This window comes from Pseudophryne corroboree, chromosome 8 (genome assembly GCF_028390025.1).
Source record: "Pseudophryne corroboree isolate aPseCor3 chromosome 8, aPseCor3.hap2, whole genome shotgun sequence".
In the NCBI taxonomy this organism is placed as follows: Eukaryota; Metazoa; Chordata; class Amphibia; order Anura; family Myobatrachidae; genus Pseudophryne; species Pseudophryne corroboree.
In genome coordinates, this window is record NC_086451.1 from 316,216,032 (window position 1) to 316,239,705 (window position 23,674).

At 43.3% G+C, this 23,674-nt stretch overlaps 1 long non-coding RNA gene across 1 annotated transcript in view; it reads left to right on the forward strand.

The window, feature by feature from the left end:
* The first annotated feature begins 347 nt into the window (after positions 1–347).
* LOC134947748 (uncharacterized) overlaps positions 348–23,674 on the forward strand; it is a 42,929-nt gene continuing 19,602 nt past the window's right edge. Inside the window, exons 1-2 of the long non-coding RNA XR_010182743.1 lie at positions 348–413; positions 3,577–3,674. This is a non-coding gene — a long non-coding RNA (uncharacterized LOC134947748). The remainder of the gene's footprint in view (positions 414–3,576; positions 3,675–23,674) is intronic.

A 23,674-nucleotide genomic window follows, 5' to 3' on the forward strand; every position in this document is an offset into this window, starting at 1 on the left:
TATCCAATTGGATAGCACAAGAACTGGGAATGTTCATTTCTACAGTAATCGAAATATGGGCGCACAAGCCATGTTAATTTTTGCGGTAAAAAACTCTTGCTTAATTGGATAGGGACCTATATTTATCAATAAAGCAATTCTTCTGACTGCATTCTCCTTACTGCAGTCATAATATGGTTATTAACAGATTAGCTGGATCAGACACCGTAAACAGGATGCTGGACCGAAGGAAAAAAAACTTATACTAAGGCACCAGATAGTGCACTGAGCAGGCTTTAAGTAATTAATACTCATTTGATTTAAAAAAGAAAATGAAAAGTAAGTGCAGTTCTGCAAATCTTTCCTTAGGGGAAGCTGACAGTGAGAAATTGGTGGAGTCAAAAAGGCAGCAGAATCCGGGGAACGAAGAGGCGGTGAGTACTTGTCTGATCATGGTAGGTGCCAAGACAAAGGCATCATACTCGAGAAAGTGCTCACTGCAGTTTTATAACAAGTTAGCAATGTATGAGAAACTACTGTTAAAAAAAGTTGTAACTATTAACATGTTTCTGCACTTTAATATTACTTATTGTCTTCTGTTCTTTAAAGTGAGACGTGCACATTAGGTTTCCTATAAAACAGTATTTGTTTTCTTGAAATTTGCATATCTTAATGTCAATTATTTGCTACATACTTCATCTTCTCATTACCCTGTCTTGGGTAATTTTACTGGAAAAGAGTGCTTTTAAAGAAGAAATTAAATATTTAATATTAAACACTTTTAAAGTGTTATTTAATTATTTGTAGAGCAGGGAAAAAAGTAATTGAAAAATCCTGTTAAGAAATGTTTAACAGTCGCTTTCAGCTTTTGTTAAATATTATGATCGCATAACTGAGAGAGCAACATAAAGATAATAACTACATTAAATAAAATAACACTAACTTCTGCTTTTCTTTCCACTTAACCTCTTTTATTGATGTTTCATTTTTGGCATATAACAATTCTATTACTCTAAAGACATTACAATGTAGTTCCATTTTAAAAATGACTTACATTGCCTCTGGCTATAATATTAAACCCTGACTGCACTAGAAAAGGATTTTATACTGTACATAGGAGTTTATGATTATCTTCTGTAACCCATTTATGAATATGCCATTTTATGTGGTGAATATAATGTATGGTTATAGTATGGACTCACTCCACAAGATTTCTATATGTTTTTAGTGTCACAAATAAAGTGTCTGCAACAACGAGCTGCAGAATAGCCCATCCTACCTTTCTCTCCATTTCTCTCCCCCCCCCCACACTCTCTCTCTCTCTCTCTCTCTCTCTGACATTTTCCCCTCACTTTTCTCTCTCCTCCCCCTTTTCTCTCTTCCCCACCCCAACACTTTCTCCCAAGTTTGGTTCTCCCTCCCTCACTCTCTCTTGTGCACACATGACACTGGTGAGAATGTCCGCGTTCGTACCAACTATCATGACATAATTTTTATCAGCAGTTGGTTTTATTACATAAAAGATGATTGAGTGTATATATGTATAGGGTGAAGGATTAAATAAATAAACAAGAAATAATACTGAAAAGAGAGGGCTCATAATAACTAGAGTAGAGAATACATCTTGGGAGAAAAAAAATGGGAAGAATAACTGAAGGGATATGAGTCTGACCTGTAATCCACACTGAGATGAGTCCCACAACCATATAAAAAAAAAAAAATCCTTTGCAACTGGTCCTGTTGATAAGTGGCGACTGTTTTCAAGCCGGGCAGCTGAGGGAGCAGGGTTTTGGGCACTGACATAACCATGCATGCATGCCAATCTAAAGTTTCTAAGAAAAAAAAAAGAAAAATAATGAAAGTTTTGGATGGTAATTTCAGTTCCTATATCTCCTCAACCCTGGCACCTGTCATGTCAGTTTGATACTGTATATCTGATGAAAGTAAAAATTGTTTGAGAAAACACAGTTTCCATAACAAAAGGTTTCTGTCTTATAAATATGGTATGCAAAATGTGAGTTCATCTGGGAGAGGGTATAATACATAAATACATGAGTAGGCCATTTAATTTTACATTCTCTGCTCCTGCTGTTAGCAGTTATTTCTCCATTGTATCATCCTGGATTAAATAAAGAGATTAATGTTAAAACATACCTCTAGTGGTAATTGTTTATTTCAGTGCAGGTTAATACCGGTAGGTAATTTATGTGAAACCTGGATAATATTGTTTTCAGGCAAAGCAATATTCTGCACGTCTCTAATAAATTATCAGCAATATAAGCATTTGTTTCTCTTACAAAATGAAAGTAGATGCTCTACGAATATGAAGCTGTAAGATTGTGAGTAGTGCAATATCAAGGAATCAGCATGCAATAACCCTTGCAATGAGACATGCTTTGTAGATCTCCTCCCAGAAGTTTAGGTGAATCAATAATTTTCACCTTTTCTAATAATTAATTTACCTGGGCTCAATAACAAACATTGCTGGATAGGCCAAAGTATATACAGTATTTGAAAACCATTAATCTACAACACGTTTTAAATTGTAGAATGATTCTGCAGCTTTTTCTTCAAATGTATAGCTACTATTTATATCTTCATTTGACATCAGTACAATGGTGGTCATTCCGAGTTGTTCGCTCGTTGCCGATTTTCGCTATGCTGCGATTTGCTGCTAAATGCGCATGCACATGGTACGCAGTGCGCATGCGCTTAGTTATTTAACTAAAAACGTAGCAGTGTTGCTGTTGTTCGTGCGGCGCTTTTCAGTCGCACTGCTGATCGGTGAGTGATTGACAGGAAAGGGGCGTTTCTGGGTGGTAACTGAGCGTTTTCCGGGAGTGTGCTAAAAAACGCAGGCGTGTCAGGCAAAAACGCAGGAGTGGCTGGAGAAACGGGGGAGTGGCTGGCCGAACGCAGGGCGTGTTTTTGACGTCAAACCAGGAACTTAACAGACCGAGGTGATTGCAATCTAGGAGTAGGTCTGGAGCTACTCAGAAACTGCTTGAAAAATTTTAGTAGCAATTCTGCTAATCTTTCGTCCACAATTCTGCTAAGCTAAGATACACTCCCAGAGGGCGGCGGCCTAGCATTTGCAATGCTGCTAAAAGCAGCTAGCGAGCGAACAACTCGGAATGAGGGCCAATATTTGTCATTTTCTTGGTGTGTTGAACACAAAATATTTTCTTCCGTTTATTAAAATATTATCTATTTATTGTTTCATGCAGTAACAAACAAAATCAATTTGCAATCTCAAAAGCTGAAAATGGAAAAAAAATTATTATTTTGGGGGAAAAAATCTAATGGGAGACAAATTATGCAATAATAGTTATGTCTGAAAAATACTTGTATAGTGCATATTAATCTTGGAAAATAAATAGTATTCAAAATATATTTAAAATTATACTGGTGAAAATCACTCTTATATTATGTTCTAAGACGTGATGCTGAATTAAAATAATAAAATAAAATAATAAAGATACAGGTATTCCGCCTACAGTTTCAAGACCTGTGGAAGTTTTTTTTTAAAAAGTTGTTCAATAAATGGCGAGTGTCTAAGCATGGTATTGTATTCCTTTTCAACTCCTGCTAAACCAGAATCTCAGTTTTGGACTGTTTGATCACTTGACTGGATAAGTTACTTTCTCCCAGAAGATCAGCACACTCATCTCCAGGATTACGGTCTGCAGAATCAGGTAGACTTATTTTGACACCAGCCAAGTATATTAAATCACTTGTGTATGTGCATGATTAAAGAATCCTGAAAATGTAAATTGTTGGGAATCACTGAGATAAAACAACCCATAAACATCAGATCAACAGAATGTTCAAATGAGCAGGAGCTGAATGTATTGGTCTTGTGGGTGGCAGTGACCTCTCATGTTTGTTACAGAGGGCAGTGCTATATGTTTACATTGTTAAGCTCGCCACTCAACTAGTTGGCTCGTTTGAACAGAAATCTGGTATTGTATGTACGCAAATGACAAGTGTTGGGAAATGGTCATTCAGACAAAATGATTGATTTAACCAATTTGTCTGAATAGTCATTTTTTGTTCATTTTCTGTTGCTGCCATATATTATCATATTTTCATTGCAACCAACCAACTTCTAATGAACTGGGAGTGTTTGAGAGAAAATTAGTATGTTGTCTAAATAAACAATGTACTTATACAGAAGATTGCTAAAAATGTAATTCATTATACAGTATGTTGCAACACCGCAGGTACATTGCACAAGCTTAATGGCATTAAGAAATAGGCATACTGACCATCTCTAATATTGAATTGGGCTTCCACTCATGGTGTAATGTGGACAAGATTATAACCCCATGCTAATCAAACTTGGTGATGATTTTGGTCCCTTTAATGTAATTGAAAAGGGTTAAGATGAGGAGGGGTGGATATCTATGTAGAGTATATACAATGACAAAGTTATCCATCTTTTTTCTCCACAAAGAAGAAGATGGAGCATAAGTTATTGCAGGTACTGGATAAGCTGTTGTTGGCTCTTTTCCTTTTTTTCCATACGGAAAATGAACAAGTGTAGCCGATACTTAGGTGAGGGCTTCCTCACTTCCTGTCCACACTATATTGTCACATGACACCACAGTTTCACATGAATATGTTCTTCAGTGTAGGGTTAGCTGCAGCACTGTAGAAGTGCAGAGTCTAATACGCCCCCTAGTTCTTTACCTGGAACCAAATACAAAGCAGTATGGTAACGCTTTGACCAGTCTGGAGTTCCCCTCATGGATGTTTAATGCTTAAAATGTGTCAAACAAGCAAAAAAAGAAAATGCACAAAGTTTTTTCCCCCCCTTAGCATGCATTGGGAACAGATCTAAATGAGCTTGTGGGCATGATGGCATCTACAAAATCGAGGTACATCATTATTAAACTCATGGCTTCCAGTTTTTGTCAATGTCCTCTGTTATTGGAGCATATTAAATAGCACATGCTGTAAAATAAATAAAAACTGTACCAGCTAAGAAAAACATACTTAGAATTCAAGATAGCTAAATGCTATAAAAGATACATGCAATGTCATTAGTAGCACACAAATGAGGATCAAAAGGTAACACAGAATGGTTTACTTATTGCCAGGTGATTCATCAGTATTAATGTAAATCAAACCTTTAATTAGAAGAGGTTTGATGGACACAAATGCAGTCTGCTTTGTGTGGGTCAGATTGAACACCACTCTTGAATATGTTGGTTGCACAGTTTATCTTTCAAACTCTGCTTACACTATTTGCCATATGCACTTCATATCATCAATGAACTGATGGATTGTCAACACTGAATTCACATCGGCAGTGATATCTAGCTATATTGACAAGTACACTTGGAAAGAAATCTGCCTGGTGGTCCTCAGCAACGTTTTGACCATATTTTCAATATAGATCATAGATCATCCTTGAAAAAGGCATTAACTGCTGAAACATGTTGGGTAGCTCCAGGCCAGCGCAGCTTTGCGTGCTGGCCGGGAGCTACTCATCGCTGCCCGGGTCGTAGCGGATGCGTGTGATGTCACGCAGCCACTGCGGCCCACCTCCCACACAGTCCGGCCACGCCTGCGTTGACCGGAATGTGCCCACAAATGCCACCGTGCCGCCCCATCAGTCAGGCAGAGGCGATCGCTAGGCAACAACAATTGTTGGCTATCAGCCATGCGCCGTCGCACTGCGCTGCAATGAACGGCAGCGTGCGATCAGGTCAGAATGACACCCATTGTTTGTCTGCCTCTGAGCTCTAATCCTGGTGGATGTGTTACATCAAGAGGTTTAGGTAATCTGAGGAAGTAGTATTCTGAAGGACAGCTTGTAAAAACCATTGTCTCCAAACATCTTTAGCCACCACTGTGTTTGGTCTTTCTTCCCACATTGTTGCATAATATTGTACACACTCCTATGCAATACATTAATTAGCAATTTATTTGTTATGGTCCATACGGAGTATAAGAACAACACCACACTGAGAATAAGAATAGATATGTTAGTCTACCAGAAAATTACTATTCACATTGACTATGACACGGCTGCAACTAGGGGGTGGGGTGGGGTGTGTGTGTGTGGCTAGGGGGTCATGTGCCCCAGGTGCTAGGCTGTAGGGGGCGCTAATGAGGCCAGTTCTGGTGCAGTACTGGCGATGTTTCCGGCCCTGCTGACTCCCGATGGCTTCTGGCTAGGGATAGCCAGTGATCATCGATGATTCCAAATCATCGATGGTTTATGGTCGATGTTGAATGCTTTTGCCATCAATGGGAGAGAACCAGATGGTTTTCCTCCATCGATGGTAAAGCTTAAACGAATATGTATTTTTTCTCTAGCATCCATAAGGGATATTGAGGAATCTAGTACGATGGGTATAGACGGAGTCCAAAGGAGCCGGTGTACTTTAAATTTATTCACTGGGTGTGCTAGCTACTCCCCTCTATGCCCCCTCCCACAGGCAGTTTAGAAAAAAGTGTCCTCAGGCGAGAATGCACATCTCTGAGCTCCAGACCGTTTTCTTCAATTTCTTTTTAATGTTTGTTATTTTCTGTATGCTGTTTGGGCAATAGCATACCTGCACCGTGGGAATTAGGAGGGGGGGCAGTCACCGGCCTTACGAGGTGCAGAGCCGCTTCCTCACTGCAGGACCACTGTCTTGAGGGGTTGTTTTTCAGCGGGACACTGTGCCTTGGCTGTCACAGCCGCAGCACACCACACACCCTTAACACTGCCTGAAGGTGACATCTGTGGTGAGTACAAACTGGGGTCCCCGCTAAGGGGGGTCCCCTGGTTCTCTGTGCAGCTGAACGTGGCATACGGGACCCTCCTGGGGGATACCGCTAAGATCCCTCGTGTAGACTGTTGCAGATTTAGCTGCTAGGGCAGATGTTGCTCAGCCCCCCGCCACTCATGCAGGACCACAAAAGCTTGGTTTGCCTGCTCTGCTATCTGACACAGATAGGGATATACAGGAGGATGGGGAGGACTTGGACCCTGTCAGTGTGGATACTGATTCTGCTTAGGGTATTGAACCCCTAATTTTGGCTATACAGAACGTGTTAAATCTCCCTCTAGAGGACACTGCATCACAGCAGTAGTTTTTCTTTACACAAAACAAGCCTAATGTCACTTTCCCTGATTCTGCAGAGATAGATGACCTATTCAAGTTGGCCTGAAAAATCCAGACAAAAAATTCCAAGTGTCCAAAAAGTTTTTGCGCACTTTGCCATTTGCTCCTGAAGGTAGGAAACTTTGGGAGGAACCCCCAGGGGTTTATGTATCAGTCTCTCGACTGTCCAAAAAGGTGGTTCTGACTACCCCGGGCTCCTTTACCATAAAGTATCCTGGGGGAAGGAAAATAGAAGCTACACTCAAATCTATTTACATGGCAGCAGGTATATTGCAAAGGCTGGTCATTGCGGGTTGCTGGATGACCCATGCCATTCATTCATGGGCCACTCAAATTCAGGAGGGTCTCTCTGGGGCTATGCCCCTCGTCACTATGGTAACCCTCCTAAAGCACATTCAGGACACTACACGCGTCCTCTGTGATTCCCTCAAGGAGATGGGGAACATTAATGGTAGGACCTCTGCCATGGCAGTGTTGGCGCGCAGGGCCTTGTGGTTGTGAATGGCTCTTTGGGGTTGAATTGGATACGTGGAAATCCAAAGTTATGGCTGGAAAATCCACGTTTCTCCCCTCTGGGGCACCGCCGGCGAGATGCTCCTACCCAGGGCCATCTGTATAGTCCTTTCAGTCTCACAGATTTCGATCTAAGGCCAGAGGTGCCTCCAATGCAACTAGAGGCAACAGAGGTAAGTCAATAAAGCCTGCAAGCACCAGTTCTCAGGAACAGACCACCAGTTCTGCTTCCACTACGGCCTCAGAATTATGGTGCCCACCGACCCCGAGGGGATCTCGAGGTGTGAGCTCAACTGCGTCACTTCAGCCACGTCTGGGAGGCTTCCTGCCAGAATACCTGGGTCAGGGATCTCGTTTCTCAAGGCTACAAGCTGGAGTTCGACAGTGGTCCTCCCCAACGGTTTTTCAAATCAAGCTTACCAGCTTTGGAAGATATGCAGGTTATGTTACAACAGGCCATCCTAAAGTTGGTCCAGTCCGACGTCATTGTTCCAGTACCAATACCACAATGAGGCAAGGGTTATTTACTCCAACCTGTTTGTAGTACCGTAACCAGATGGTTCGGTAAGGCCGATTTTGAATCTAAAGTCCTTAAATCCTTACCTGAAGGTGTTCAAGTTCAAAATGGAATCCTTGTGAGCAGTGATTGCTGGTCTGGAAGAACAGGAATTCATGGTTTCCTTGGATATCAAGGATGCCTGCCTCCATATTCCGATTTGGCCGCCTCATCAGGCATACCTGAGGTTTGGCCTGCTGGACAATCACTAACAATTCCAAGCACTGCCCTTCGGCCTATCCACAGCTCTGAGGGTGTCCACAAAGATGATGGCGGAGATGATGTTCCAGCTCTGGGTCCAGGGAGTCAATATTGTCCCTTGGCTGGAGGATCTTTTGAGCAAAGCAAGATCCAGGGAGCTTTTGTTGCTCCATATCAATCGCACTATCCAAATTCTGTCATGCCATGGGTGGATCCTCAACTTACAGAAGTCCCACCTGGAGCCGACTTAGCAGCTCCTGTTCCTGGGGATGTTGCTGGATACTGTGGCCCAGAAGGCGTTCCTACCAGAGGACAAGGTGAGAACACTTCAGGAGATGGTCCGCATGGTGCGCCGACCTACTCGAGTGTCCATCCATCTTTGCATAAGATTGTTGGGAAAGATGGTCACCTCATACGAGGCGATCCAATATGGGAGGTTCCATGCCAGGACTTTTCAGCAGGATCTCCTGTGCAAATGGTCCTTTTCACATCTTCAGATGTACCGGATGATACGGCTGTCACATCAAGCCAGTATTTCCCTCCTGTGGTGGCTGCAATCCTCCAAACTCCTGGAAGGCCGGAGATTTGGGATTCAGGATTGGATCCTGCTCAAAACGGATGCTAGTCTGAGAGGATTGGAGCTGTCTTCCAAGGGGTGCAGTTCCAGGGCAGGTGGTCAGCCCACAAAGTCCTCCTTCCGATCAACATTCTAGAACTTCGGGAGATCTACAATGCTCTGCTTCATGCCTCTCCTCTGTTTAAGGATCACGCGATCCAAGTACAGTCGGACAGCGCCACAGCAGTGGCGTACATCAGTCGACAAGGAGGAACAAAAGCAGAGCCTGTATGCGAGAGGTGTCAAAAATACTCCTCTGGGTGGAAATAAATGCAAAAGCAATGTCGACAATCTTCATTCCGGGTGTGGACAACTGGGAAGCGGATTTCCTAATGATAATGCTGATTTTGATTACCTTATAACCTTCACAATAATGGGTAAGAGACACAGTACGCAATTGGCGTATGGGGTACCGTAAGGGTACGCACTTAGAGTAGCATACGCTCGGCCGTGATCGAGATGCACATGCGGCACGCTCGCTAACAGCTTAATGCGTGGTGTCGAGCACGCTATAGGCGAGCGACTACCGTAATGCTACGCTACCAGCGTAGCGGACGCTCGAGACCACGAGGAGATCACGAGCGGCGCAGACGCTCACAAGATGATAATCAGTAAACCTTGAATGTAACACACAGAAAGGATACTCTTATACTGTAAACCTTGTACTGAAACACTGTAGCGATATAACGCTGCTTAACCTTGTTAATACTAAAGCTGTTTGAGCGATCGAGACGCTCCTATTACCCTCTGCAATATAATGAACACACGATACCGTGCTAAGGATCCAACACCTTTACTAACAAACTTTTAAGTTATATCGAAAAGGGGTAAAACAGTTTACAAGTCATACACTACAAGCTAACATATAATTCTAACAGAATATCTGGACAGAAATATACAATAACGTTACAATCTTATACTAAACAGAGAGAGAGAGAGAATGTGGCCAATACAAACAAAGAGTGAGATGATCACAGAGAATTACTTACACACACTGGGAATGATCGCAGCGCAGCCTGGTACCAGCTCCGAGTTAGTCAATATGAAAACCGTTTGTGGAGAGTGGGGGAGCTGCCCAGGCTGGCTGCTCTTATATACACTGAGTACAGTATACTACAAAGGGACCTATAATCTCATTGTCATTGGACACAGAAATGTCTCCTCACATCATAACAAAAGGTCATAGGTTAGTTTGAACAGGTGGGCTGTGACTATTTCAAACAGCTCAGGTGGGAGGGAATCTCCGGATTCCCGCCGCATGGATAATGAATCGCAAATATATGAAATGTCCAGAATCTACTAATGGCCATAACTATACGCAGGAGCGTTTAATCTTTACCTAACCAGCACCGGATTGTAGCTATTAAAATGTTCTTTAGTTAGGTACCAGACACAGCTGTTCAAACCCTGTCTGACCCTTCGTACCATACAAAGAGGGATTCCCAAGTCCGTGAACAAGTCACATTAAACAAACTTACAGTTATTACTAAGGGGAACATTATCTATAAAACATACTATATGGTGTTATTATTTAACGATTGAGTCGCCCGCTAGACGCACACAAACTCTACCGTAAATGCACATACCACGCGCTCGAGCGCATGGCCGAGGCGCCATCACGCGGCTGCGAGTATCCGCACGCACGGGAGAGAATGTGCACGTGCAGCAGGCACGCGCATGAGGTGAATATATGGCAACGTGCAGCGTGATATTTTTCTGACTTTGACAGTCCACCCTTTGGCAGTCATCAATAACTGCCACTTCCTAAAAACAGTTCAAAAAGAGAAAAATATATGTCATATATAAATACATTTCTATGATTGGGTAAGGGAGAAGAGAAGAAGGTGGGAAAAAGTATGACCTAGTGAGATAGTAGAAGTATGTGTGTATGAGTCCATGTTTGAGGGGTCATGTATCATCGTGCCGTACGTGTTTTAAATCAAGCTTCGAGGTATTGCGAAGTATTCATTTGAATTCCTTCTTATCCCGTATTACGGGTCTGTGGATGGGCTGTCAAACTTTACCGAGCTCTTTTCGGCTTTTGGTTGCAACAAAATGGGGGAGCACATTTTAGTTGATGATACATGAATGGGGGGGTATGTGAGTGCTGATATCTGTGCCTATATTCCCTATCGACTATGTGTGTCATTACCTGAAGGTTGTAGAGATGAAGATAAGAAGCAATTATGGTAAATGCAGTCATAAACTATGTGAGTTTAATGTACATTTGTTGCTTGAGGTCTTGTCTTGTGTCTTGTCTCGATGTACATGTTGACGGTAGTCTCCCGATGCTTTTGCTATAATTGCTTGAGCAAAAAGCTTTCTCAATGTCCATAGACTTACAATCTTTAAAGTGTTGGGCTATCGTAAAATTTTAGAGTCACTAGGGAAAATGGGGGTCTATGGCATTGTCCATCAATGGTCTGTGTAAAAGGTTGTCAAATTCTTCTTCCAAGCGGATGTCTTTGTACCTTGGAGGAAAACAAAGGAGAAACGGGTGAAAGAAACGGACCGTGGAATCACATTTTCATCACAACATTGTCTCTATTGTTGGGTCATACATCAAATTAGTTGTTGTTAGTACAGTGTCTTCACTTCTTAAACTCATCACTCGGGCACTACGTTTACACTTCGTTAAAACCCGAACGCATCTAAATATCAGACCAACCAATATGGCGACTCCCAGAATACACAAAAGAAATTTCCCTACATCCATGATAATACCTTGGGCCCATTCTCCTAAACCAGAGAACCAATTTCGTGGGTTCAACCATGACACCCAACTGGTCAGCTCATTACCCACAGCAGCAAGGGTGAGATTGTGTTTCCTTCGGAACTCCCATTTTAATTGTAAAATGTCATCCATCTTTTGGTCTATGACCTCGGCTGGGTCCTCCATGCTGTTTGTAATGTACATGCAGCACTTGATTCCATATTGAGTTGCCAGGGTTACACAATACCCGCCTGTCACAGCTGTGAGGTAATTGAGAATCATCCTATGCTGAACCAGTTCTGTTTTGTAGGCTTGTAACTCTTTCCCAGTGTACCTGAATGTGTCGTCATACATTTCGGTGATATTGTCTAATAAATTTGCAAGCGCAGATATATATTTGTAATTTATCACTCCTCTGGCGGTACGAGTGATATCTAACGCGAGTAGGAATTGAATCCCGGTGGATTCATGGATCAGGTCAGAGGCTGCATGCTCTGTTCTTTCTATCAGGTGCCGTTTAACGATGTGCTCGTAATGAGTGTGAGTATAAGGAGCTTGGGCACTGCGGTGAATATCTTTCATTTTAGTGTGGGATACAGTTATTACCTCAGGCAGTACTTTTCCAATATAGCATAACCCTTCTGAGTTTGGGGCAAGCCACTTATACGCCTTCCTCCCGCATATGAAATATGCATCATCGTGGAGAACATATGGGACGGAGTGTGACATAACCATATTACAGATTTTCCATGTGAACTCTCCTAACCCTAATTCTTCCATCTGTTTAGTACACGTATCAGTTTGTACGATCTGTGCACAGTATCCTGGTGATACTTCTCCAACTCGCATGATCCTACTTCCTAAGGTGTACCTATACCGAAAGAATTTCCTATGGTCGGCTATCTGGCGTATAAGTTCTGTGTCTATGGGCAATCTCTCGGCTCTATGTGAGAATGTCATGGTTTGATTACTCCATGACACTTCCCAATTTCCCGGCTTTCGGGGATTGGAAATGTTAAAGCACACTAAGGACCTATCCACATGATATTGGTGGAGCTTCAAACTAGGAGGACTAGAGATATTAAACCTCTTGTCCACCGGCCTCCCACCACTTAGCTCAAGTACCTCTCCTACCGTTAAAGGGAATGGTACTAGTCCTGATTTGCTATGGCCTTGAGGTACTTGAGAGCATACCCAACAGTCTGTCTGATTTAACACTTTACCCACTAAGGAGTGATAGTCACTCAATGTATGCCGGTCCATGTGGACATTAAAACTGGACTGACATTTCTTTATGCACCCATCCTCAACTATATTGTCACAATGCCTACAGATGCAGTTCTCTTCAGCTAACAATCCTTCACAATTCCTTCTATTGTCAATGCTACCAGATCGTTTTCTGATACTCGCCTTTACTCGGAGATTATGTTGTTCTTGGAAATCTACTCCTGCATCCTGGTCATCAGAACCCATTCCCGATCCTTTCTCGACCTCCATGGTACTCTCACCGAAACAGACTGCTCTGGTTAACATCATGGAAAATCCGGATCACAGTCTCTTGGGGCAAGTCCATCTTTGAGGAGTAAAAGGAGAAAAATAAGAAGGGGGAAAGGAAATAGGAGGGAGGTGGGAACTGGAGAAAATAACAAATGGGAAAAAGAAATCTGGCTCGACAAGCTTCCGGTCTTGTTAATCTCAGCGCTCAGGTGTCGTCTCAATCCTCCCTGAACAGACACTCTAGTGATACAACCTCTACCGTCTGTTCTTTATCACGGGACCTCTCTTGGTCAGTGACCTTTTTACAATGAGACGAATGGACCCAAGTCTGTCTCTCGGCAACCTTCAAAGCAGTTGTGCTGGTCAATAAGACTTGATATGGTCCTTCCCATCTGTCAATAAGGCAACCTGAGCGTAGAAAATTCTGTATCATTACATAATCCCCAGGTTCAATGTCATGACAATTACTGTCTGGCAAATCAGGAATCACCAACTTTAGATTATCATTCTGATTCCTCAATTGCTTACTCATCTTAACCAAGTACTTTACGGTTACTTCATTGTTACATTTCAAATCATCCTGGGGGTTAATCATAACATGGGGTTGTCGACCAAACAGAATTTCAAAAGGAGACAGATTAAGAGGGGACCTGGGAGTGGTTCTGATGCTGTATAGTACGATTGGCAAAGCTTCAGGCCATAACAGTCCTGTTTCAGTCATTACCTTGCTCAATTTATTTTTAATAGTGCTGTTTACTCTTTCCACCTTCGCGCTCGCCTGGGGGCGGTACGGTGTATGCAGCTTACTATTAATTCCCATCAACTTACACATTGTTTGAAAGACTTCACCTGTGAAATGGGTACCCCTATCACTTTCAATTATTCTAGGGATACCGTACCTACACACAAATTCCTGTACAATTTTCTTTGCAGTAAGTACAGCGGTATTTGTGGCCGCAGGAAATGCTTCGACCCAATTTGAGAATACATCATTACAGACCAAAACATACTTTAAATTTCTACAAGGTGGCAATTGTATGAAATCAATTTGTATTACCTGGAAAGGGCCATCTGTCGGAGGGATATGGGATGGCTCTGTCGGTATTGACTTTCCGATATTCTTCCTCAAGCAGGTGAGACATGTCATTGCTCTTTTACCCGCGTGGGAAGAAAATCCTGGGGCGCACCAATAAGCTCTTACTAGCTTGCACATCCCTTCTTTGCCTAGATGAGTCAGCCCATGTGCTGCTTCCGCTAGACTTGGAAGGTATGCTCTGGGTGCCACTGGTTTACCATGTCCATCTGTCCAGAGTCCTGAGGACTCCTGGTCATATCCTTTTGACCTCCAGACTGCCTTTTCCTGTGGAGAACACAAATTTTGCATTTCACACAATTTCTGTGTGTTTACAGTATTAAATATCATCAGTCGTGTATTATCTGTTTGTATGGGGTTACTAGCTGCTGACTTAGCAGCTTCGTCTGCTCGGCTGTTACCAAGTGATACCGGGTCTTGGCTATACGTGTGAGCTTTACACTTGATAACAGCCACTCTGTCGGGTTCCTGTATCGCTGTTAGAAGTCTTTTGATGTGGGCTGCATGCGCTATGGGTGTGCCAGCTGCCGTCATGAAATTTCTGAGGCGCCATAGGGCTCCGAAATCATGGACTACTCCGAATGCGTACCTAGAATCTGTGTAGATATTGGCTGACTTGCCCTTAGCCAATTCACATGCTCTGGTTAGGGCAACCAGTTCAGCAACTTGTGCTGAGTGAGGTGGGCCTAGCGGTTCTGCTTCTATGGTACCTTGGTCATCTACGACTGCGTATCCAGTACACAAGTCTCCCGAGTCCGTCTGTCTGTGGCAACTACCGTCAGTGTAGAAAGTAAAATCTACATCTTCCAGTGGGTTGTCACTGATGTCAGGCCTTGCCGTGAAATTTTGGGTCAAATATTCCATACAATCATGCGTGTCATCCCCTGTATTAAATCCTCCTTCACCATTATTCTCATCCTCCACCCTTTGTGCCTGTCCAGGCACACCTGGGAGATACGTTGCAGGATTTAATGCGCTGCATCTCCTTATGGTAATGTTTACGGGGGCCATCAATGCCAATTCCCATCTTGTAAACCGCGCTGATGAGACGTGTCTGGTTTGGGCAGAATTCAGTAAGGCTGACACTGCATGTGGTGTATGAATTGTGAGGTTGTGTCCTAGCACTACATCTTCGCTTTTCGTGACTAGCAATGCTATTGCTGCAACGCTTCGCAAGCATGTGGGGAGGGATCGTGCTACCGTATCTAGCTGAGCGCTGTAGTAGGCTACCGGCCTGCTGGCATCACCATGCTTCTGGGTTAAGACACCTGCTGCGCAACCCGCACTCTCTGTTTCGTACAGCTCAAAGGGTTTCCCATAGTCAGGCATACCTAATGCCGGTGCCTGTGTTAGGCACTGTTTTAGTCTTTCAAATGCCATCTCAGATTCGTCTGTGTGCGAAATCCGATCAGGTTTACTTGATGAGACCATCTCCTGCAAAGGTAGGGCTAGTATGGAAAAACCTGGGATCCAGTTACGGCAATACCCACACATTCCTAAAAACGTTCTAATCTGTTGCTGGGTTTGTGGCAGGGTCATGTCACGAATTGCTTGAATTCTATCAGCGGTAAGGTGTCTCAGTCCTTGTGTTAGACAGTGTCCCAAATACTTCACACGGGTCTGGCATAATTGTAACTTGTCTTTGGAAACCTTGTGTCCTGTGTCTGAAAGATGAAACAGGAGCTGTTTCGTATCTCTCAGGGACGCTTCCAGTGAATCTGAACACAGTAGTAAATCGTCCACGTACTGTATCAATACTGATCCACTCACTGGTTGGAAAGACTGTAAACAATCATGCAGAGCTTGTGAGAAAATACTTGGACTGTCTATGAAACCTTGGGGTAAGCGAGTCCATGTATATTGAACTCCTCTGTATGTAAATGCAAATAAGTATTGACTGTCAGGGTGCAGAGGTACCGAGAAGAAAGCGGAGCAGAGGTCAATCACAGTGAAAAATTTGGCAGTGGGAGGGATTTGCATTAGGATGACAGCTGGATTTGGCACTACGGGGAATTGACTCTCAACTATTTTGTTGACCCCTCTTAGATCCTGCACTAATCTGTAACCCCTCCCCCCACTCTTTTTAACAGGGAAGATGGGACTATTTGCAGTGCTGGACGTCCTTACCAGAATGCCCTGTTGTAGCAAGCGCTCTATTACAGGGTAAACTCCTAACTCCACCTCTGGCTTCAGAGGATATTGTGGGATTTTTGGAGCTATCCTACCATCTTTTACTTGCACAACTACTGGGGCTACATTTGCCATCAATCCAGTGTCTTGTCCATCTTTGGTCCAAAGTGACTCCGGTATCTGGGAAATCATTTCTTCTACTTTGGACGGACACCTATTTACAACAACAGTGTGTGACATTAATCTTGTTGGGGAGTCTAGCATATCTTGCGCTTCCTGAGCGTGGTTTTCGGGTATGTCCAAGAACACACCTTCAGGAGTACAGTATATGACGCATCTCATTTTGCACAGTAAATCTCTCCCTAAGAGATTAGTCGGAGCCGATGCAGCCAGCAGGAAAGAATGCTTGGTATGCAAAGGCCCTATCGTAATCTCGGCGGGTTTGCTTAAAGGGTAGTGCTGTACTACTCCTGTTACCCCCATGGCTGGAATTGTTTTACCAGTGGTTCTCATGCCCACGGTCGAATTTATCACTGACTTGGCCGCCCCCGTATCTACAAGGAAATTTAGAGATTTACCAGCTACATCAATGGTGACCTCGGGTTCACTTCCAAGGTTCGCAACTAATTTCACTGGCTGCAGATTACAGGTGTGGCCTCGCCCCTATGGTGCGTGGTGGCCTCCCTGTATTGCGCTGGCAGCTATTACCTGTGAAGGGGGTAAATGGGATCTATCAGTGACTTGCCAGTCTCTTTTTGGGGGATACCTTTTTGTTTCCCCTGCGTGTGGCTCATAACTCCGTCTCTGCGGTCCTTGATCCCAATTTCATGTGTCATGTCGTTGTCTAGGGGGTTGATATGATCTTTGTGCATTCTTTGATCTACAGTCTCGTGCAAAATGTCCCTCTTTATGACAGTAATAACAAGTTACCACATTTGACTTACCCACAGGGGTCGGAGATTTATACAGAGGTGGCCTTGTGGTCAGGGCCTGTATACTTACGGCCATTAACTTATCACTTTGTGACTCCCTGTGTCTGGTGATATTCCGTTCATGATCAACAGCGGCCTCTCTCAAAGTAGCCACCGACAGACCTCGCCAACATGGTTGGGTGGTCTGTACCCTTGTCCTTAATACTTCTTTTAAACCTTCCATTAACACAGATACTGCTATTACTCTATGATTTACATTTGTCGTAATGTCTTCTATGCCTGTATACTTAGCCATTTCCTGTAGTGCCCGGTGAAAATAATCAGCAGCTGTTTCTCCCTCTTTTTGTTTGATGGAAATTTTTTTATTCCATTTGGCAACAGCTGGAAAATACTCTTTTAACTGTAAATGTATTCTCTTTACATTATCTTGGTTGTACACATCCGTAAGGGGTACATCTTCATCTAATTTACAGTCAGCCAAAAATCTTGCTGAGTCGACATTGGAGGGTAAACATGCCCTCAGCAATATCTGCCAGTCTTTGTTATTGGGCTCCACAGTATTTCCTAGATCTCTAATGTATTTCTGGCTAGCAGCTAGATCTTTCCTAGGATCAGGGAATTCAGACACCATTGTTCTTAATTCCATTCGGGAAAAGGGGCAGTGCATGGCGATGTTTCTGACAGGAGTGACTCCTGAAGTGTCAGTTTTCCCATTTGGCACTGCTATTACCCTAACGGGATTAAGTCCAATAACATCCTTCTGAGTAGATTCTACAATATGTGGTGAAATGGTTTCAGCATAGTGTATGGTGCCGTACTTACCAGATGATACGACCTCACCTGTCCCTCCGCTAGGGGGCTTTGACGCTAATCTTACGGGTTGGGCCGTGCCCACTGTTGTTTCTGCTATGGTGGCTGCTAGAGAGAGTGCCGATATTGTTGTTGGCTCATACTCTTGATCACACTCCTGGGGAAAGTTTAAAACAGGGTACAGCTTGTACGGATTAGTATTTGCATCAATAATCTTAGTCACATTATTCTTAACATTTATACAGTTACTAAGTGCATGTTTATCATTTACCAGTGTGCCATTCTCTGTAACCACCTGCTCTCCCGTTATGTATGGTGGCGGTGGCGCCGTGGCTATCAGTTTCTTGATAGGGTTAGATCCAGCCGCCTGAGCCAATCCTCTCTGTATTTCACCCTCCTGCTGCCATAACTGTAAATAGTCATAATGTTTGATCCGTCTCTTTGCAGATTTAATGAGACATATCCTTCTCCTTAGATTTTGCAACACATCTGGGCTAAAACTGCCTACCCGTGGGAACTTTTCCCCATCGTGCACAGTCATTCTTTCCCATTCATCGCACAAAACCTCTGTGTGTGATCCGTATTTCTCACACATTACATACCTTGCCGACCCGATTGGTCGGTTTACTAAGTCAACCCGAACCGAGGTTGATCGCCCCCTACCTGAACAACTGGCCCCCATCTTTGCAGGTGTTGCTTTCACTACATCTGACCTTCAAATCAGGGTCTTCAGCAAACCCTTACAAAAACCAAGATGTCCTGGGTAGGCCGGCGGCGGAGTTTACCGAGTACTCCACTCACTCGCCCACGTCGACCAATATGCCCACACACTGCCTTAGTGCTGGCGTACTCAACCTAGGGCCCCTGCGACCTGAACCTCTATTTACTGGAACATGTGGGTGTGATCCGAAGAGCACTTAACCCTTTCCAGTAACTATTGGTTGTTGGATAGTTCCCAAGTGACTAGCGAACTTCCCTTAAAATAAAAAAAATTACACAAATCACGTTAGAATGTACAAATAGCGTTTATGACCCCCCTAGCGTACGCAAATGGTACTGGGTCAAGTTACTAACTAATGCACACAATTACGTGTGGTACAATCGTTCTGCACATAAGCAACTAATCTTATGTGCGGAGCGACCAGTGGAATCGAAAATTGTGGCTGCGAATTCCTTCAGCCTGAGCTTAATGGCCTATATGGGTACCGCACCAACCCTTCTGGTGTTGTGCTCCTTTACTCTTTATCTATAGCGGACTTATTATTCTGCTGTACCTGGACCTCCTGGTCTGTCTGAACCTCCTGGTCTGTGCTACAGTAGACCTCCTGGTCTGCTATACTCTAATGCTCTTTTTTTAAATGTTTAACAAGGGATGCCTCCCAAGCCACCATGCAGTCACTTACACGTATGTACCTTCACGAGAACTCGATGATTTCCTTGGTTCAAACCCCAAAAATTAGAAACTTATATATATGTATACACACTCTTTCACCTCATATACAGTTTACTTTAGTTTCTGCGCAGAAATCCCTTTCATTCAGTAACACAGTTTAGTCCAGATGGGTTGCAAATTAGAGAAGGATCTATTAGCTTAAAATTTTGGACACTGAAATTGACTTGCGCTATTATCGCGTTGCCTCCTTTTCGCCTATTTAAAATAATACTATCGTGTGTTTTGTATTATGTGGGCGTACCCAGACACTCCGTTGCGTAATATACGCTCCGTGCGTCGACCCTTGCGTCGCGTACACTCGTTCTGCCCCTTGTTAGAGACACGTGTACGTAAGCCAGGTATGTCCACAGTAACACAACTAACACGTTTATCAATGTAAATGACCTTTAACTGTAATCATCTACTGAACACCACACAGAACTTCCTTGTATTTTAGGCAAGCCGTGTGCGTGTTTTACAAATTACTTCCTTGCGTATTAATATTACTTTTAACTACCAATAGCAACAAATCTTTCTCAGCACGTTATCAATTGTGAAATGGCAAACAGGAAGGTGATATGTAAAAATGCACAAATGAAAAGAGATACAGTTGTGTGCGTGCGTGCGTGTGTATGCAAAACAGAAATAAACAGTTTTAAAAAGACAATAGCGTATTGTTCTTACCTCCGGTTCCGGATCCCACCAGCACTCCTTCAACCTAGCGAAACAGACGCTTATCTAGCCAGCACTACTGTATCCCAATACGAAGGGATACTGCCTTCCCGCCCTTGCTGACAGATAACGTTTGTTTTCGCTAGTGCGGATATGTGGAGGACGGACGAGTCGCCAATTGATAATGCTGATTTTGATTACCTTATAACCTTCACAATAATGGGTAAGAGACACAGTACGCAATTGGCGTATGGGGTACCGTAAGGGTACGCACTTAGCGTAGCATACGCTCGGCCGTGATCGAGACGCACATGCGGCACGCTCGCTCACGGCTTAATGCGTGGTGTCGAGCACGCTATAGGCGAGCGACTACCGTAATGCTACGCTACCAGCGTAGCAGACGCTCAAGACCACGAGGAGATCACGAGCGGCGCAGACGCTCACAAGATGATAATCAGTAAACCTTGAATGTAACACACTGAAAGGATACTCTTATACTGTAAACCTTGTACTGAAACACTGTAGCGATATAACGCTGCTTAACCTTGTTAATACTAAAGCTGTTTGAGTGATTGAGACGCTCCTATTACCCTCTGCAATATAATGAACACACGATACCGTGCTAAGGATCCAACACCTTTACTAACAAACTTTTAGTTATATCGAAAAGGGGTAAAACAGTTTACAAGTCATACACTACAAGCTAACATATAATTCTAACAGAATATCTAGACAGAAATATACAATAACGTTACAATCTTATACTAAACAGAGAGAGAGAGAGAATGTGGCCAATACAAACAAAGAGCGAGATAATCACAGAGAATTACTTACACACACTGGGAATGATCGCAGCGCAGCCTGGTACCAGCTCCGAGTTAGTCAATATGAAAACCGTTTGTGGAGAGTGGGGGAGCTGCCCAGGCTGGCTGATCTTATATACACTGAGTACAGTACACTACAAAGGGACCTATAATCTCATTGTTCATTGGACACAGGAATGTCTCCTCACATCATAACAAAAGGTCATAGGTTAGTTTGAACAGGTGGGCTGTGACTATTTCAAACAGCTCAGGTGGGAGGGAATCTCCGGATTCCCGCCGCATGGATAATGAATCGCAAATATATGAAATGTCCAGAATCTACTAATGGCCATAACTATACGCAGGAGCGTTTAATCTTTACCTAACCAGCACCGGATTGTAGCTATTAAAATGTTCTTTAGTTAGGTACCAGACACAGCTGTTCAAACCCTGTCTGACCCTTCGTACCATACAAAGAGGGATTCCCAAGTCCGTGAACAAGTCACATTAAACAAACTTACAGTTATTACTAAGGGGAACATTATCTATAAAACATACTATATGGTTTTATTATTTAACGATTGAGTCGCCCGCTAGACGCACACAAACTCTACCGTAAATGCACATACCACGCGCTCGAGCGCATGGCCGAGGCGCCATCACGCGGCTGCGAGTATCCGCACACACGGGAGAGAATGTGCACGTGCAGCAGGCACGCACATGAGGTGACTATATGGCAACGTGCAGCGTGATATTTTTCTGACTTTGACACTGAGTAGTCACGATCTCTACCCAGGGAGTGGGGTCTCCACCAGCAGGTGTTCCAACAGATCGTCCACCGGTGGGGCTGCCCACAGAGAGACATGATGGCTTCTTGTCTCAACAAGAAGCTTCATTGGTATTGCTCATGAACCAGGGACCCTCAGGCAAGGGCATTAGATGCACTGATGTCGCCTTGGCCTTACCGGCTGGTCTACCTGTTTCCTCCGATTCCATTGCTCTCAAACATCAGGGAGTACAGGCATTTCTGATTGCCCCGGATTGGCCTCAGAGGGTGTGGTACGCGGATCTTCTGGACATGTCCATCGAAGACCCTTGACCTCTACCTCTCAGAAGTGATCTCCAACAAGGACCGTTCGTCTACCTAGACTTACGGCAACTTCGTTTGATGGCATGGAGGTTGAGCGGAACATCCTAGCTCACAAGGGCCTTTCCAAAAAGGTTATTGCTACCATGGTTCAGGCCAGTAAACCTGTGACATCAAAACACTATCATCATTGCTGGAGGAGATATGTCTCTTGGTGCGAGGAATGCACTTATCCGCCTGCGGAGTTCTACTGGGGACGTTTCTTACGTTTCCTGCAGGCTGGTGTGGATAAGGGCTTACAACTGGGTTCCACTAAGGTCCAGATTTCATCTCTCTCCATTTTCTTCCAGAAAAAAATTGGCAGTGTTGCCAGAAGTTCAGACCTTCCTGCAGGGTGTACTCCACATACAACCTCCTTTTGTGGCACCTATGGCACCCTGGGATTTTCTTATTTTATTCATCTTTTGTTTTTTTTATAGTAATCAATATATGTGCTTTCAAAATATTGTGTATAATTGGAAGCTTGTCTTGATAAAGATCCTAAATTGAGGATCGAAACATCGACTTAACAAGCCGAATCTCGACTGAAATAAAGTTATTGTGAAAAAGTGAAGTTTCTGGAAATCATTTTGATTGGATGAGTGCACCTCCACACTGCTGGACTCTTGTCTAAATATTGTGGGTCTACCGTTTTATGGAGATTCCCACTAGGAGCACCCCATCGTTGTTCTTTTCTTGATGTGAGTGCAGGACTATACATGCTATATATATATATATATATATAATTTTATTTTAGTTGGGAGGGAAAAGGGGTGGGGGGCGCCAAATTACTGCCTTGCCCCGGGTGACAGAAATCCTAGTTTCGGCCCTGACTATGATTGAAGAAATATTGGGGACCACACAGTAGAGCTGTTCTTACACTACAGACTTAATCATTATTAGGATACAGCTAAGCTGCACCTTACATAGTATATAATGGTAAAGTGTCTCTAGAAAATATATTCAACTGCAAACATGTAATATTGAATAATGAAAAGTTTAAATAGGTGTTACTTAACTTTCTCATAATGCATAGGTGAATTAAAAATCTGAAATTGAGTATAAATGGAAAATAAATGCTTATTTACAGATAGATAGACAGATAGAACACAAATATGCTCTAAAAGCCACAGAGGATAAGGAAGTATCAAACACTTACGAAGATGGCAGCACATTTTGTTGAGAAACATAATCTGCTGTGTCAGGACTCAGCAAGTGATCAATCTATTTAATTATCCTTTTCCCAAAGACAACTCTGTCTACTGCCAGGGGCAAAAAGTTTGACTTTTCCGTCAGGCAAACAATATTATAGGATTAAGTCTACATTTTTCTTAAACTGCACAACTGGGCATACGTCCAAACAGAAAGGACATTGAAGACCTTCACTTTACAGATGCCTGCAATGACAAAGTGCTTAATAGAACCTAATAACTGCCCCACAAATTACTACAATTCATTTGCAAAGCCGTCAGGGCTGTCA